The sequence below is a fragment of the Rattus norvegicus genome, chromosome 11 (genome assembly GCF_036323735.1).
Source record: "Rattus norvegicus strain BN/NHsdMcwi chromosome 11, GRCr8, whole genome shotgun sequence".
Taxonomy (NCBI): Eukaryota; Metazoa; Chordata; class Mammalia; order Rodentia; family Muridae; genus Rattus; species Rattus norvegicus.
Genome location: NC_086029.1, coordinates 93,598,262 through 93,611,528, shown reverse-complemented (window position 1 = coordinate 93,611,528; position 13,267 = coordinate 93,598,262).

The following is a 13,267-nucleotide window of genomic DNA, read 5'->3' as shown; positions in this document are numbered from 1 at the left end:
TTTTATGGGCAAAGAGACAGTAACACACATGTTGCCCAACTTGTCTTAGGATTCAGACCCAGGTCGGTCTCAGACTTCGTTCTCACAGTTCTATGTGGCTTTATTGGAGGGGTCTGGGCGTTTGGGTTAAGGAACTCCATTAAAGAACATTCTAGATCATAAGGCCTTGAGAACGAATGCTCAGAAGGGCCAGAAGGAAGTAGTCTGAGCTGGGTTAGAATTTAGAACCTGCCCCAAAAGAATAGGCAGAAAGGGGACTGCATTTGGCCCGGCGTTAAGTGGACCCTCAGGCAGCCTGCGTTGTCCCCACAGGTCTCAGACCTGCATGGTGGGGGTTTGGAAACCTTGGCTCCTCGTGGATCTTTTTCTTAGCTGAGAGTGTACAGCTTCCTCTTGTGGCCACCAGGGGGAGGCGATACCCTGTAACTGTCTGCCAAAGCAAGCCAGTCCCAGTCTGGTTTGGGGTCTCTGGCCACTATGGTTCTCAGCCCAACGGTTAGAGAGGCTGACTGATGAGGCCTGGTCTGCAAGTTGTGGCCTTCACGTTCAAAGAGTAGTCCCTCCCTCCCCCGCCCTCGTTTGTGCAGGCTGGTGGGGGAAGGGAAGAGGGAAACACAATACTTGCATTTCCACTGTCCAAGAAGTTTGTTCCACTGAAAGCCACTGGCATTTTGGTAGTGTTCATGCGCTAAAACTCCCAGAGTTTTGTAAAATACCCTCTTCCACATTTAGTAAAAGACCCCGTAGGACTTCCCTACGGACATGAAAACCACCCAGCTCTGTCCTTTCCAGTCAGGTTGGTGCACTGAATTCGTGCTATAGCTTCCTGTCTGTCACAAACATGTAGCAAAAAGAAACAAAACGGCCCTAGGGAGAAGTCAGCCAGAGATGTCCCAGCTGCTCAAGTCCGTGGTGGGGTTCGTGGTGGGGTTCCAGCCCTGAAACTCATGTGAAAAGCTAGGGTAGTGACACACGTTTGCAATGCCAGAACCCCACTGTGAGAGGAGTGGGGATGAGAAGCCTGTGACGCGTCAAGGGCCGAGAGTATGCAGCATGGAGAAACCAGAGTGAGCCAGCTCAAGGGTGAAGGTGAGAACTGACTTTTCACAGTTTTCCTCTGCTTTACAAGCACACAGGCACACACACATACACACAGAGTGACACACATAACATATATGCACAGACGCACACAGAGTCACAGAGACAAGGACACACACATGCGTGCATGTACAAACACATATGCACATGTACAAACATACAGACATTTACATGCATGTATACACACAGACTCACACAGACATGCACACACACGTATGCCAACAGCAGCAAAAGACAATTTAAAAGGTATGGCTGGGGTCCAGAACCAAATGGATGTTTGTGTGTACTGACTGGAAGCGGAAAAAAAGGCTTGCTGGTCTCAGAGTCCAGAAGCATTAGAAGCCCCCAGGCACAGCTCCCAACAAGTGTGCCTGAGGTGCTCTGTGCAAGACAGGGGGCAACAGTAGGGCTTCTTGAAGCCAGGGAAGAGTGAAGTTCCCACCTGCTACCTGTAAAAGGTGGCTGAGAGGGGGAGCTCTGGTCATGTTCAGTCAGAAACATAAGGCATGTGAGAATGAAGGCTCATTGCTCCTGGGAACTGAGCCAAGCCACCCCTCCATCTGCCTGAACCTGGGATGTCCTCATGTCCCTGTGGGGGCCCAAATGTTGTGACAAGACCTGCTCTCTATTAGGCCCAGGATCTCAGTTCATCAGAGCTGGAGACACAGTGAAAAATACACATGAGAACAAGAACAAAATCCCTCGAGGGGTCACATGAGCCAAGAGCAGTGACCTGTGTGTCTGAAAGTGTCATAACAAAGGCTATTATTTTGTAACGTAAAAGTTTAACTGTAAAAAAGAATACCGACTGGTCGGCAATTGTCTCAGCATGGCCCCAGTGACGTGCTCACCCCAGAGAACTCTCACGTTCAGACTGCGACTTTATGCATTGAGACATAATTCACCGCATGACCCGAAGCTCTCTTGAATGCTGGGATTTGGGTCGAGCTGGATATTGGAAGGCACTCAGCTAAAAATTTTAATATCCACGAACACAGTATCACCACTAGATAGCCAGGCACTTTACACATTAATTTTCTGAGAAATGGTGACTTCTATCAAGTCAAGTGAGAGGATCCGCCATTCTTACTTTAAAAACTTTTTATTGATGTTTTGTGAATTTCACGTCATGCACCGTAATCCCACTCGTCTCTCTATCCCCTTGTGTCTACCTCTGCAACATCCCCCCCCCAAAAGAAAAAACAAAACAAAACAAATAACGACAAAAATAACAAAAGTCTCATCGTGAAAGCTGTGGTGTGTCACAGTATGTCCTATACTGTACTCCTCTGTCCACACATCCAAGGCTGCAGTGTGTCACAGTGTGTCCTATACTGTACTCCTTCCTCTGTGCACACATCTTCACTTGCAAATGTTCATGGCAATGCATTGTTGGTCTGGTTCAAGGCCTCTGGCCTCTGCTACACCGTCAATACTGGATCCTCACTGAGACTCATATCCTGTTGTTGCCCTGTGTCATGAGATCCTACAGCTTTGTGTCTGTAGGATTGGCCTCTTCATGAGCTCCAGCAGTTAAGGGGGGCCAACTCAGAGCCCTGGATCTGTGCCTAGGCAGTAGCTGAGTTCATCAGCCTCCAACTCCCTTGCCCCCACCCTACCAGGTTGAGTTCTCCAGCCCTTCCCTGGCCTGCTCACCCCATGCTGCAGTCAGCCAGGGGCAGAGCCAGCTTTCCCGCTCTCATGCCCTTGACGCTGATTCATTCACACCCAACCCACTAGGGTCTGCTCTACTGTCCTGCCCAGGCAGTGGGGCCCTCTGACCCAAATGCTGAAACTGGGGACTAGCTCTCCTGCCTGCCACAGGGGTGAGGTGTGTGTGTGTGTGTGTGTGTGTGTGTGTGTGTGTGTGTGTGTGTTCACAGGAGATCCGGGCCACCTCATAACAGACTTATCTTACGGGATCACATTTGATGTGTGACATTTCCTGAGGAGACATGAACAAACATCTCTCCACCTCAGATAAGGCAAATTGGAAAGAAAGGAGTCCATGAAATGTACCTGGTGAGTGAATCAGTGACTTTAATTGCTACACACCAGGGCATAGGTGAGGAATTACTCATAGAAACCTCAGTAGCACAAAGGCAGCTAGGTCACTGAAAGCCCACTCCTGCCCACCTTGTCCACCAGTCTCCTCTCCCCAGTCCTCAGCGGCTTTTGTAACTTTGGGGGAAGGTCTAGGATGTCTGTCCTGGACCCTCAGTTTTATTAGCTCCTGAGTCCTGTGAACCTCCCTCCTTCCCAGAGTGACTGTAGTTTTCATTGTTTAAGATTTATTGTTATACACACTGGTCCTTTGCCTGCATGTACGTCTGTGTGAGGGAGCCAGTATCCCCAGAACTGGAGTTGCACATGTGACCTGCTGTGTGGGTGTCCTGGGAATTGAACCCAGGCCAGAACGACTGTTCTAATTCGAAGCAGATAGCTATAAAATATCTTCACATTTGTGCTCCGGGGCAGCAGAATAGACGCAGATGTCTTTGATGATCTGGACAGGAGCATTCATTCCTGCTTCATCATCCAAGACTCTGAACTTGGCTGGTCAGAAGAAGGGAATTTTTCTCCCAGTGGCTTCCAGTCTTTGGGCCACAGACAGCAGTCTGATTTAAGCTGTTTTATCTTGTTCAGTGTGTGTAATTTGGGACTGACAGTGCCTCTGATTTGGTCTCCTTGCTGATTCCACTGTTGGAGGAGGGTGAGACACAAACCTGTTAGGAAGAGAGATGAACGCCACTTACAAAAGTTGTAGAAAGTTTGTGAAACAGAAACATGTAGTATTATTTTTTAATAATAAATCTTCGGGCTGGAGAGATGGCTCAGCAGTTAAGCTATTCTTAACTGCTATTCTTCTAGAGGCCCTGAGTTCAATTCCCAGCAACCACATGGTGGCTCACAAAGGGCTCTGATGCCCTCTTCTGGTGTATGTGAAGACAGCTACAGTGTACTCACATACATAAAATAAATAAAATATTTCTTTAAAAAAATTCTCTGGCAGGGTTGCTTTCTACCTCAGTGGTACCATGAACAAATATTTTCTGAGTGAAAAATCTCTCTACTCACTGTGAAATTATAGTAGAAACATATGAAAGTTAATTTAATGGTTAAACTCCTCCCCAAACCAAACCAAACACTTGAAATATGAATCTACTCCAGATTAAGTTAATTTTATGACAGTCTCCAAAGAAACATGCTTATTATACAGATCGAAAGGCCAAGGGAGTTTAAAACCCACATAGAAATAGCAAGAATGAGTGAAGGTATAAGTAAAAGACTAAAGAGATAGGAGATAATAAAATAGGAATCATGGTAGTGAAAGTTTAGTTACGAAAAAATTAGCACACAGCAGACTAGACACAGAGTTACCAAGATGAGTGACTTAGAAATTAACACTAATAGAAAGAGACAAAGATCAATTTAGACTCAGAATTTAAGATACAATGTTACTTATATGAAGTACAGACTGCACTGGGATAGGAATAAAAATTAGCCAGGCGTGGCTACATCTTTAATCCCAGCACTTGGGAGGCAGACACAGGAGGATCTCTGCAAATTTGAGGCCAGCCAGGGAGACAAAGTGAGACTGTTTCAAAAAGAAACAAAAAGAATTAAACTCGTCCTAGGCTTGGAGGCAGGAGAGCCATTTCATTGACCCTGTCTTTGGGGTTTTGTCTTTTGCTGTTTATTGTAATGCTGGAGTCTGCACAAAGCTTCTGGGACCCTGCCCCCACTTAATTCTGATTGGTAAATAAAGATGCCAGCAGCCAATAGCTGGGAAGAAGAGACATAGGGGTGGGGAGGGAGGGCGTTAGGTTTCCGAGGCTTGGAACCATGAGGAAAAGAGAGAGAGGAGAGAGAGAGAGAGAGAGAGAGAGAGAGAGAGAGAGAGAGAGAGAGAGAGAGAGAGAGAGAGAGAGAGCCGGAGAGGCCATAGGTTAGAGAAGCTATGGCCTCTTGGTCATGCTGCCCAGTTGAGTTAAGAGCAGCCCAAATGGAACACAGTAAAGAGTAAACAATAACTCAGGGTTATCGATGAGAAAGTAGATTCTAACAGCATGGACGGTGAGCAACTGGCTAGGTATTTCGCTGCTTAAGGTCGTGTGTGTGTGTCTTTCATCCAGAATGTAAATGGTCAAAGGTGGGAAGGAACGCCGCCCCAGGAATTTATTAAATAATTTTTTACTAAACCCTGTCACCAGTATCTCGTCACAAACCACAGGAGAGACTTCTGAGTCAGAACCAGGAAGAACTGCTTCCAAGTTTTTGACCAGCAGAGACTGACAGCTGATAAACGACTGCCCTTCTATGAAGCTGATAAGCTTGGAGAATAAGTTCTTGCACCAGTTCACCGCACTCCACCCAGTTTCTATCCCTAAAGCAAACATGCTAGGCTCTCCGTACCTTGTGCTCTCTTGTTCTTCTTCCTTTAGTTTCGATTTTCATGCTTTCATTTTAGAATAGAAATGTCTGTCTTTCCTCTTCTCCACTCCTCTCCTCCCGTCCCAGCTTCTGTGATACCCACTGACTATTTAGACGGTTGTTGGTCCTCGGCTTTTTACATAGCCCAGGATAGCCTATAACTTTCCATCCTCCCTTCTCTATTTTTTAAGTGCTAGGGTTTCAGGTGAGTGCTATTGCGCTTGGATATTGACTTCCTTTCTTTGCAGATGATAGTGAAGTGGTCATAGAGACTGCCTTCTTCTGTCTGCAACTGGATTTGTGTCTTGCCCTGTCCAGGAACAGAGTGGGCAGGCAGAGACTATAAACAGGGGGTACTTTATTGTCACCTCCGGATTAGCAACCTTAAATGATGTGAAATAACTTAAAACGGATTGCCACATTAACGAGTCATGGCTAAATTTTATACCGTATTAGGATATCCCCCCCTTGGCTCCCTCTGTTTCCCCTAGTGAGAGAGGCTTGCCCCCCTCAGCCTGGAACCTAAGAACCTGAGGACCCCAGTTTGCTCTCAGCACCCTTCCTGTGCCTCTGTAATCTAGCACTGGAGGGACAGAATCAGGACGACCCTGGGGTCTGCTAACCACAAACCTAACAGACTTGGTAAGTTCCAGATCCAGGTTCAATGAGAGACTCTGCCTCAAAAAAAAAAAAATAAGTGATTGAGGAAGACAGATGACGTTGATTTTTGTCTTCCAAACGCACATGCACTCACGCCAGTAAAATAAATCAGGGGGAGATGGAACAACCTTTGATTTTATGAATGAATTAAAATGGAAGAGCTGGAAGTTGGGGATGAGCTGAAGAATCAGAATACATTGTTTCAGAATCAGAACACAATGTTTCCTTTCCAACCTACAGAGGAAAAATAAGAGGTCAAATAAAACCGAGTCCTTCCTAAAGTAGCAAGGGCTTTGTGAAAAAGAAAAGGGAAAAAGTCCTTAAACAGAAACAAGGCAAGACGAGACTAGCAAGACAAAACGATGTAAATATTCACTTACGTAGTTGTAGCCGGACTTTGGCTACTTTATGGGTTCCTTTTTCTACTGCTCTTCTCCCCTCTATTCTCCCCTTCCAACCGCTCTTACTAGGTAGGCGAGAAAGAAGGGTACAGCGGAAAGAGGACATCAATATGGTTAGATTACTTCCTGCTGACTGGGGGAAGCGAGCTCTTTGGGGCAAGTGTGATCTTCATCAGCAGGACATCCCCTTTCTTCTCTTTGCATATGATAGCTTGGCAAATCTTCTCAAGGCTCCAGCATATACGCATCCTCTTAGTCAAGGATTCCAAACCTCATACACTTGCAGGAACTGTCTGTGGCTGGCAAAATCACGGCCCCGCTAGAGCACGAGGCGAATCATAGTCAGCTGCTGTGGGCAAACTAAAGCAACCCCCTATCTCGCACATGGGATTAAAACAAAAATGTACTCTCCTATCATTTTGTTGTTGTTGTTGGTTTGTTTTTTAAAGAAATCAAAATGCTTACTGCATACAGTGGTGGAAAGCAATGGGGGAGATGATCAGAACGTTAAATAGATCTGAACCAATCATATGAGGCTCACTGAGAACACATCTAAGGCTGGGTGCGCTGGTGCACACCTTCAATCCTAGCACTAGGGAGACAGAGGCAAGGGGATCTCTGTGAGGCCAGCCTGGTCTACATAGTGACCCTATATAGACACTCTGTTTCAACACCCTTAACCTCCAGAGAGAGAGGTTCTCTGTCTCTCTCTCTCTTCTCCTTACTCTTTCTCTCTCTCTCTTTCTTTCAAAGATTTATTTATTATATACACTGTCGCTGTCTTCAGACACACCAGAAGAGGGCATCGGATCTCATTACAGATGGTTGTGAGCCACCATGTGGTTGCTGGGATTTGAACTCAGGTCCTCTGGAAGAGCAGTCAGTGCTCTCAACCACTGAGCCATCTCTCCAGCCCAGGGCCATGCTTTCTTAACTCCTAATCCATGACTTCTTCCTCCTCCTTCACCTTCTTCTCCTCCTGGTTCTCCTCTGATTCCAAGCCTGGGAATCCAAAATCCCACCTATATCTTTTTGACCAGCTATTGGCTGTTGACATCTTTGTTTACCAATCAGAAATGAGATGGGGGTAAGGTCATATAGTGTCTCTTGGGTCTACGTGCAGTCTTCAGGTCTTGGGGGGCTGCACTTAGTATTACAATACACAGAGTAAATCTCAGCAAGGTACAGGGCCCCCAGTGACCTCTTCTGACATCCCAGGCCCTAGGTATGTATGTCATACACATATGTACACACAGGCAAAATATTCATACACATAAAAATCTTTGAAAATTAGGTTGGAAGAATTAAAAAAGAAAACGAGCAGAAAATAACCATCAATTGGTTCTCAGCACCATCTGATAAAACTGTAGCACAACCCTGCACCCCAGGATCAGTAGTAGAAATCATGAAAGTGGGCCAAAAGTCCAAAACAGCCAGAGGACCCAGGTGCTGGCTGCTAGTTAGAGAGTTTCCAGGCGTGAGAGGGTAAACACACCTATGAAGCCTTAACAACATGGTTGCTTGAACAAGACCATATTGTAAGGCTCCAAGTGAGTCTTAAACTACCGGGAGACCTCTCAAGTGAGACTCGAGAATGGATTTCGATGCAAACATAAGAGGTTTATTTTTCCTTTTCCCGACATGTCGGGTTGAGCCCCAATCAGCCCCTCATGGTGAGTGACTAGAAGGCAACCTTGAATGGCTATAACAAGCAGTTTTTATACTTTACAGGGCTACAGGCTACATCAACAAGTTGATGGTTTTAACTTACTGGCTGAGCACATTGACCTTTGAATCTATTGGCTAACAAGCATATGACATGCGTTCGAACTCTATCTGGGACCAGAGGGTCAGGAGGCTATCAGTCAGTACATCCTGCAGTTTTTCAAGAATGTTCTTGCTCCTCCCGAGAACCATGGGTGGAGAATGGAACTTGGCCTAGCCTTGACCAGAGGCAGGAAGCTGGTTCTTGACCTGCGGTGGTGGGTGTAAGGCTGGTGAAAGCCCCTAGGGTCCTTCAATATGATGCCAAGGTTAGCTGACAGGCTAACATAGACAGGCAAAATTCCATAAGAACCTACACTCAGATGAAGAGCTCCAGCTGGTCAATGGCTGCTGAAAGAGGAGAAGTCAGTGCCCCCAGTGACAAGCGCCCACATATGCTATCCAATCCCAAGGGCCTATATCCCCAGACACAATAGAAAACGGACCTAGTAGGTTGTATAGGATGTGTGCATCTGGGTGTGCCTGTATATGTGACCAAGTGTCTATTCTCAGTCACAATAGGAAATGGACCCAGTAGGCTGTATATAAATGTATGCATGTGGCTGTGTCGTGTATGTAACCAAGTCAGCTCAGCCAATAAGGTCTCAAGGGAGGGAGTGGGGATAAGTAAGAAAAAAGACAATTAGACAGCATTGTAACACGACCCCAGTCAGTTCTGAGGCTGAAGCAGGTTTATTTTTTTTCCAGTCTGCTTTTATATCATTCTGGGTGCACACAAAGAATATGGTAGTCTTAAGACATAAAGTAGTGAGGAACAAACAAGACATACACGAAGGTCCCATGATTACTGTATTCAGTCTTAACAAGACTCCTCAATTGACAAAGAACACATTTCTCAGCTGTGTTCATCTTGAGCCTACTTCTTGTCCTAGCCCAATGTCAAATTCCTGCCAAATTCCTAGAAGGCGACCCCCAAAGCTCTCCATACTACTTAACAGTAAAAAGAGTAGAGGTCAAGAATTTGGGAGGAGGGAGAGGACTTGAGAGTTGGAGGGGGAAGAAGGGCTGGGATTGATGTAAATGTATTGCTTATATGTATGGAGTTCTGAAAAGAAAAAAAAACAAACAAACAATCCCCAAATTAAGAATAATTTTTAAAGAGAAAAACACAAGACCACAGAAATATCTAATAAGCATGGAGATGGTTTTTGGATATTACAATGCTTAGTACAATCAATAAACCAATGAAGTGCACACATTCACAGTGTGCATGAGATGATCAACATGATGAAACAATACGCACATGGAAGAAAAATGTCGGCATCATAGGAATTACATTCTCTGACACAAAGCAAGGAAGTTACAAATTAGCAACAGAGGCAGCATTAAGTCCTCCCACACACTGAGCACTGCTAGTCATTCCTGAGTAAATAAATTAAAAACATCACAAAAGAAACCATCAGATATCTGACCATAAACACCAATACTTATAAAAGCTGTAGAATGAGCCAGCTAGACGGATCAGTGGGGAAGGGTGACCTGTTTCAAGTCCGAGGACCTGAGTTCAAGACCTGGCATCCATGCGGTAGGAGAGAACTGACTCGTGCAAATTCCCTCTGACCTCCACAAGCCTGCCATGGCACACGAATACCAAATCAACAAACAGAACCTGTTATGTTGAAACACAGGGGATTCTAATTTTAAGACTTTATTTTTTTCAAATGAGGAAAAGTTAAAGTTACTTATGTAGTCAATAAAAGAAGCTAGAGAAGGTACAACAGCGTAAACCTGAAGAAAACTAGGGATAGTGAATGGTGGAAAAAACAGACGTGACTGAAATAGAAAACAGAAGACAGGAGATTAAAAGGCAGTTCACTGGAAACAAAAGAGGCTTGGGCTGGGGAGGTGGCCGAGTGGAAAAAGTGCCTGCTACGTGAGCACAAGGACTTGAGCTTGGTACCCAAAATCCACATAAAAAACCAGGCACAGTGGCTGGTACCTGTAACCCAGCACTGGGGTGAGCTGAGTCAGGCAGATCCCTAGAGCTCATTGGTCAGTGAGAAAGGAGAGAAGAGTGATCTGGAAAGAAACCTGATGTCTATCCATGGTCTCCAAATGCGCATAGACACACACATGCACACACACATGCATGCACATGCATGCATATGCACACACACATGCATGCACACACGCTGACACATACCTACCACACATGCAACGTACCACACAGAACACACTGCACAAACTGGATCTAAGCCAACTAACCACCAAAACAAGAAAAACCCAACACAACAGACACATTTATGAGATTTATCAAGAAATAAAAGACCGAGGGAGGAGCCTTGCTCCGAGTTTGAGGTTCATATAAACTACATAGTGAGTTGAAAGACCTCCTCCCCCTGTGGGATGGTTTGATGGTTTGCATATGCTCTGCCCAGGAAGTGGTACTATTAGAGGTTGGACTAGGCGTGTCACTGTGGGTGTGGACTTTGTCCTAGCTTCCTGGAAGCCAGTGTTTTGTGGAAACCTTCAGATGAAGACGTAGGACTCTCAGCTCCTCCTGCACCATGCCTGCCTGGATGCTGCCATGTTCCCACCTTGATGATAACGGACTGAACCTCTGAACCTGTAAGCCAACCCCTGATTGCTGTCCTTATAAGACTTGCCTTGGTCATGGTGTCTGTTCACAGCAGTAAAACCCTGAGTAAGATGTGAGAGATTGTGCACGTTCAGGGTGGTAGGGCAGTAGACAATACCCTCCTCTCAAAAGGAGAAAGTCTTCAGGAAGCAGTCCTGGGAAGAAATAAGAACATATCAGGCATAATTACACACTTTAGAGATAAGGAAGAGGGAGAGTAGCCCTATCAATGAAACAAAGTATACAGGACACACTTGGCTTCTGCAGAGCATAAATCATTCAACTTGAAAGACTGAGTTAATCAATAGTCGTGCAATTAATGGAAAAGCTTCCAAAACACCCAAGGGTTTTATATAGAGATTTCAAAGAGACTTTTCAAAAAAAGTTACTTTAGTGATGTGTGTGTGTGTGTGTGTGTGTGTGTGTGTGTGTGTGTGCGCGCGCATGTGTATGGTGGTGGTGATGGTGGAGCACACCTTTTATCAGGAGGCAGAGGCAGATCTCTGATTTTAAGTCCAGTCTGGTCTACAGAAAAATTTCCAGGACATCCAGGGCTACAGAGAGAAACCCCGTCTTAAAAAAACAAAAGTATCACTTTAAATATATGGGTGATTTGCCTTTGCGGATGACTATGAATCATTGCTGTATACTGCTGTGTCAGCATAGGCAGGGGAGGCCATCCGTTAGAACCTTGAATCTGGAGTAATTGCGAGCCGCCCTGTAAGTGCTGGGAGCTGGACCTGGGGCCTCTGTGAGAGTAACCAGTGTTTTTAACTACAGAGTCATCTCTCCAGACAAGGAGAGATTCTTGAGAGAATTTCAAAATGGGAAAATTAACCTCTCAGGTTTCTGTTATCGTTTTAAAGATTTTTATTTGTTTTATTTTACCTGTATGGTTTTGCTGGCATGTGCACCATCTATGTGCCTGGTGTTGATGGAGGTGAGAAGGGCATCCGAGTTCATAGAAGTGGAGTTACGAGTAGTTGTGAGCCACCGTGTGGTGCTGGGAACTGAACCCAGGTGCTCTGAAGAACAACATGCGCTTTTAACCCCCAGCCATCTCTCTAGCCCCGGTTTTTGAGGTTTCTACTGAAAGGAAAATTATACAGATTTAAGGTTTAAAAATATGAAGTTAAAAGAATATGTTTCAAAATTCACAACCTCAGGGCTAAACACTGTGAAAAGCAAGTCCAGGCAGCCCCGCCCTGCCGCTAGAACTAACAGACCATAAAAGAAAAGGAATGCAGAACAGACCAGGAGTACCGGATCTGACTCACAGGCCACCTGGCAGGAAGAGATAAGCCCCCAGCCCCCGACATTCAGGACGCCCCAAACCTGCCAATGTGTATAGCTATACCTTATTACCTCATCATGTGAAATAGCCAATCATATGTGAACATGTCTATGTGCCTCGTTTGAACCCACCAATCCCCGTAACTATGCATCTGCTTCTGTACGCCCGCTTCTGCTTCCCCAAACCCTATAAAAGCCCCATGCTGGAGCTGCTGGGCGCGCAAGTCCTCCGAAGAGACTGTGTCCTGCAGGTACCTGTGTTTTCTAATAAACCCTCTTGCTGATTGCATCCGAGTGGCCTCGGCTCGGTCATTGGGCGCTTGGGACTCCTCCTGAGGGAAAGGTCCTCTCCGGGGGTCTTTCACTACAGCCTCCATACAAAATTAAGTTTTAAGAAAAGAAAACTCGGGGCTGGGGATTTAGCTCAGTGGTAGAGCGCTTACCTAGGAAGCGCAAGGCCCTGGGTTCGGTCCCCAGCTCCGAAAAAAAGAACCAAAAAAAAAAAAAAAAAAAAAAAAAAAAAAAGAAAACTCTGTTAACTCAGTCTGCGATAGCCAACCTCGAGGTATACTCAATCCTGCTAACATGATTCACTGAAGAATGATACCCCGGACTCGAATGTATGTAAAAGCCAAGAGTGTTTTATGCTGCAGAAATCTGCTGGGGTCTCCCATTACCAAGATAGACAACCAAGTGAGCTCTCAGGCCTGATTTAAACACATTAGAGGATTTTAGGGTAGGTGACCTTTATCTTACTCCAAATCTAGGAATATTCCATTACCAGGGCTCGGGGCTGGAGACTGTTACTGAGGAAGTAGTCGGGGAAGTCTGGAAACTGCTGCTGACCCATTGTCCTTGCTTCAGACCAGGTGGCGGGGCGGCTTCCGAGGACTGGACTTGTCTGGGCTTGTCCAGTTCTGAACAGCCAATGTGAAGCCTGTTGTGGAGTTAGCCTAGCCTTCTCAAAGGGAGGGGCTGTCCAGCAGAACTAATGCTGCAGGATTTCCATGACACAGGG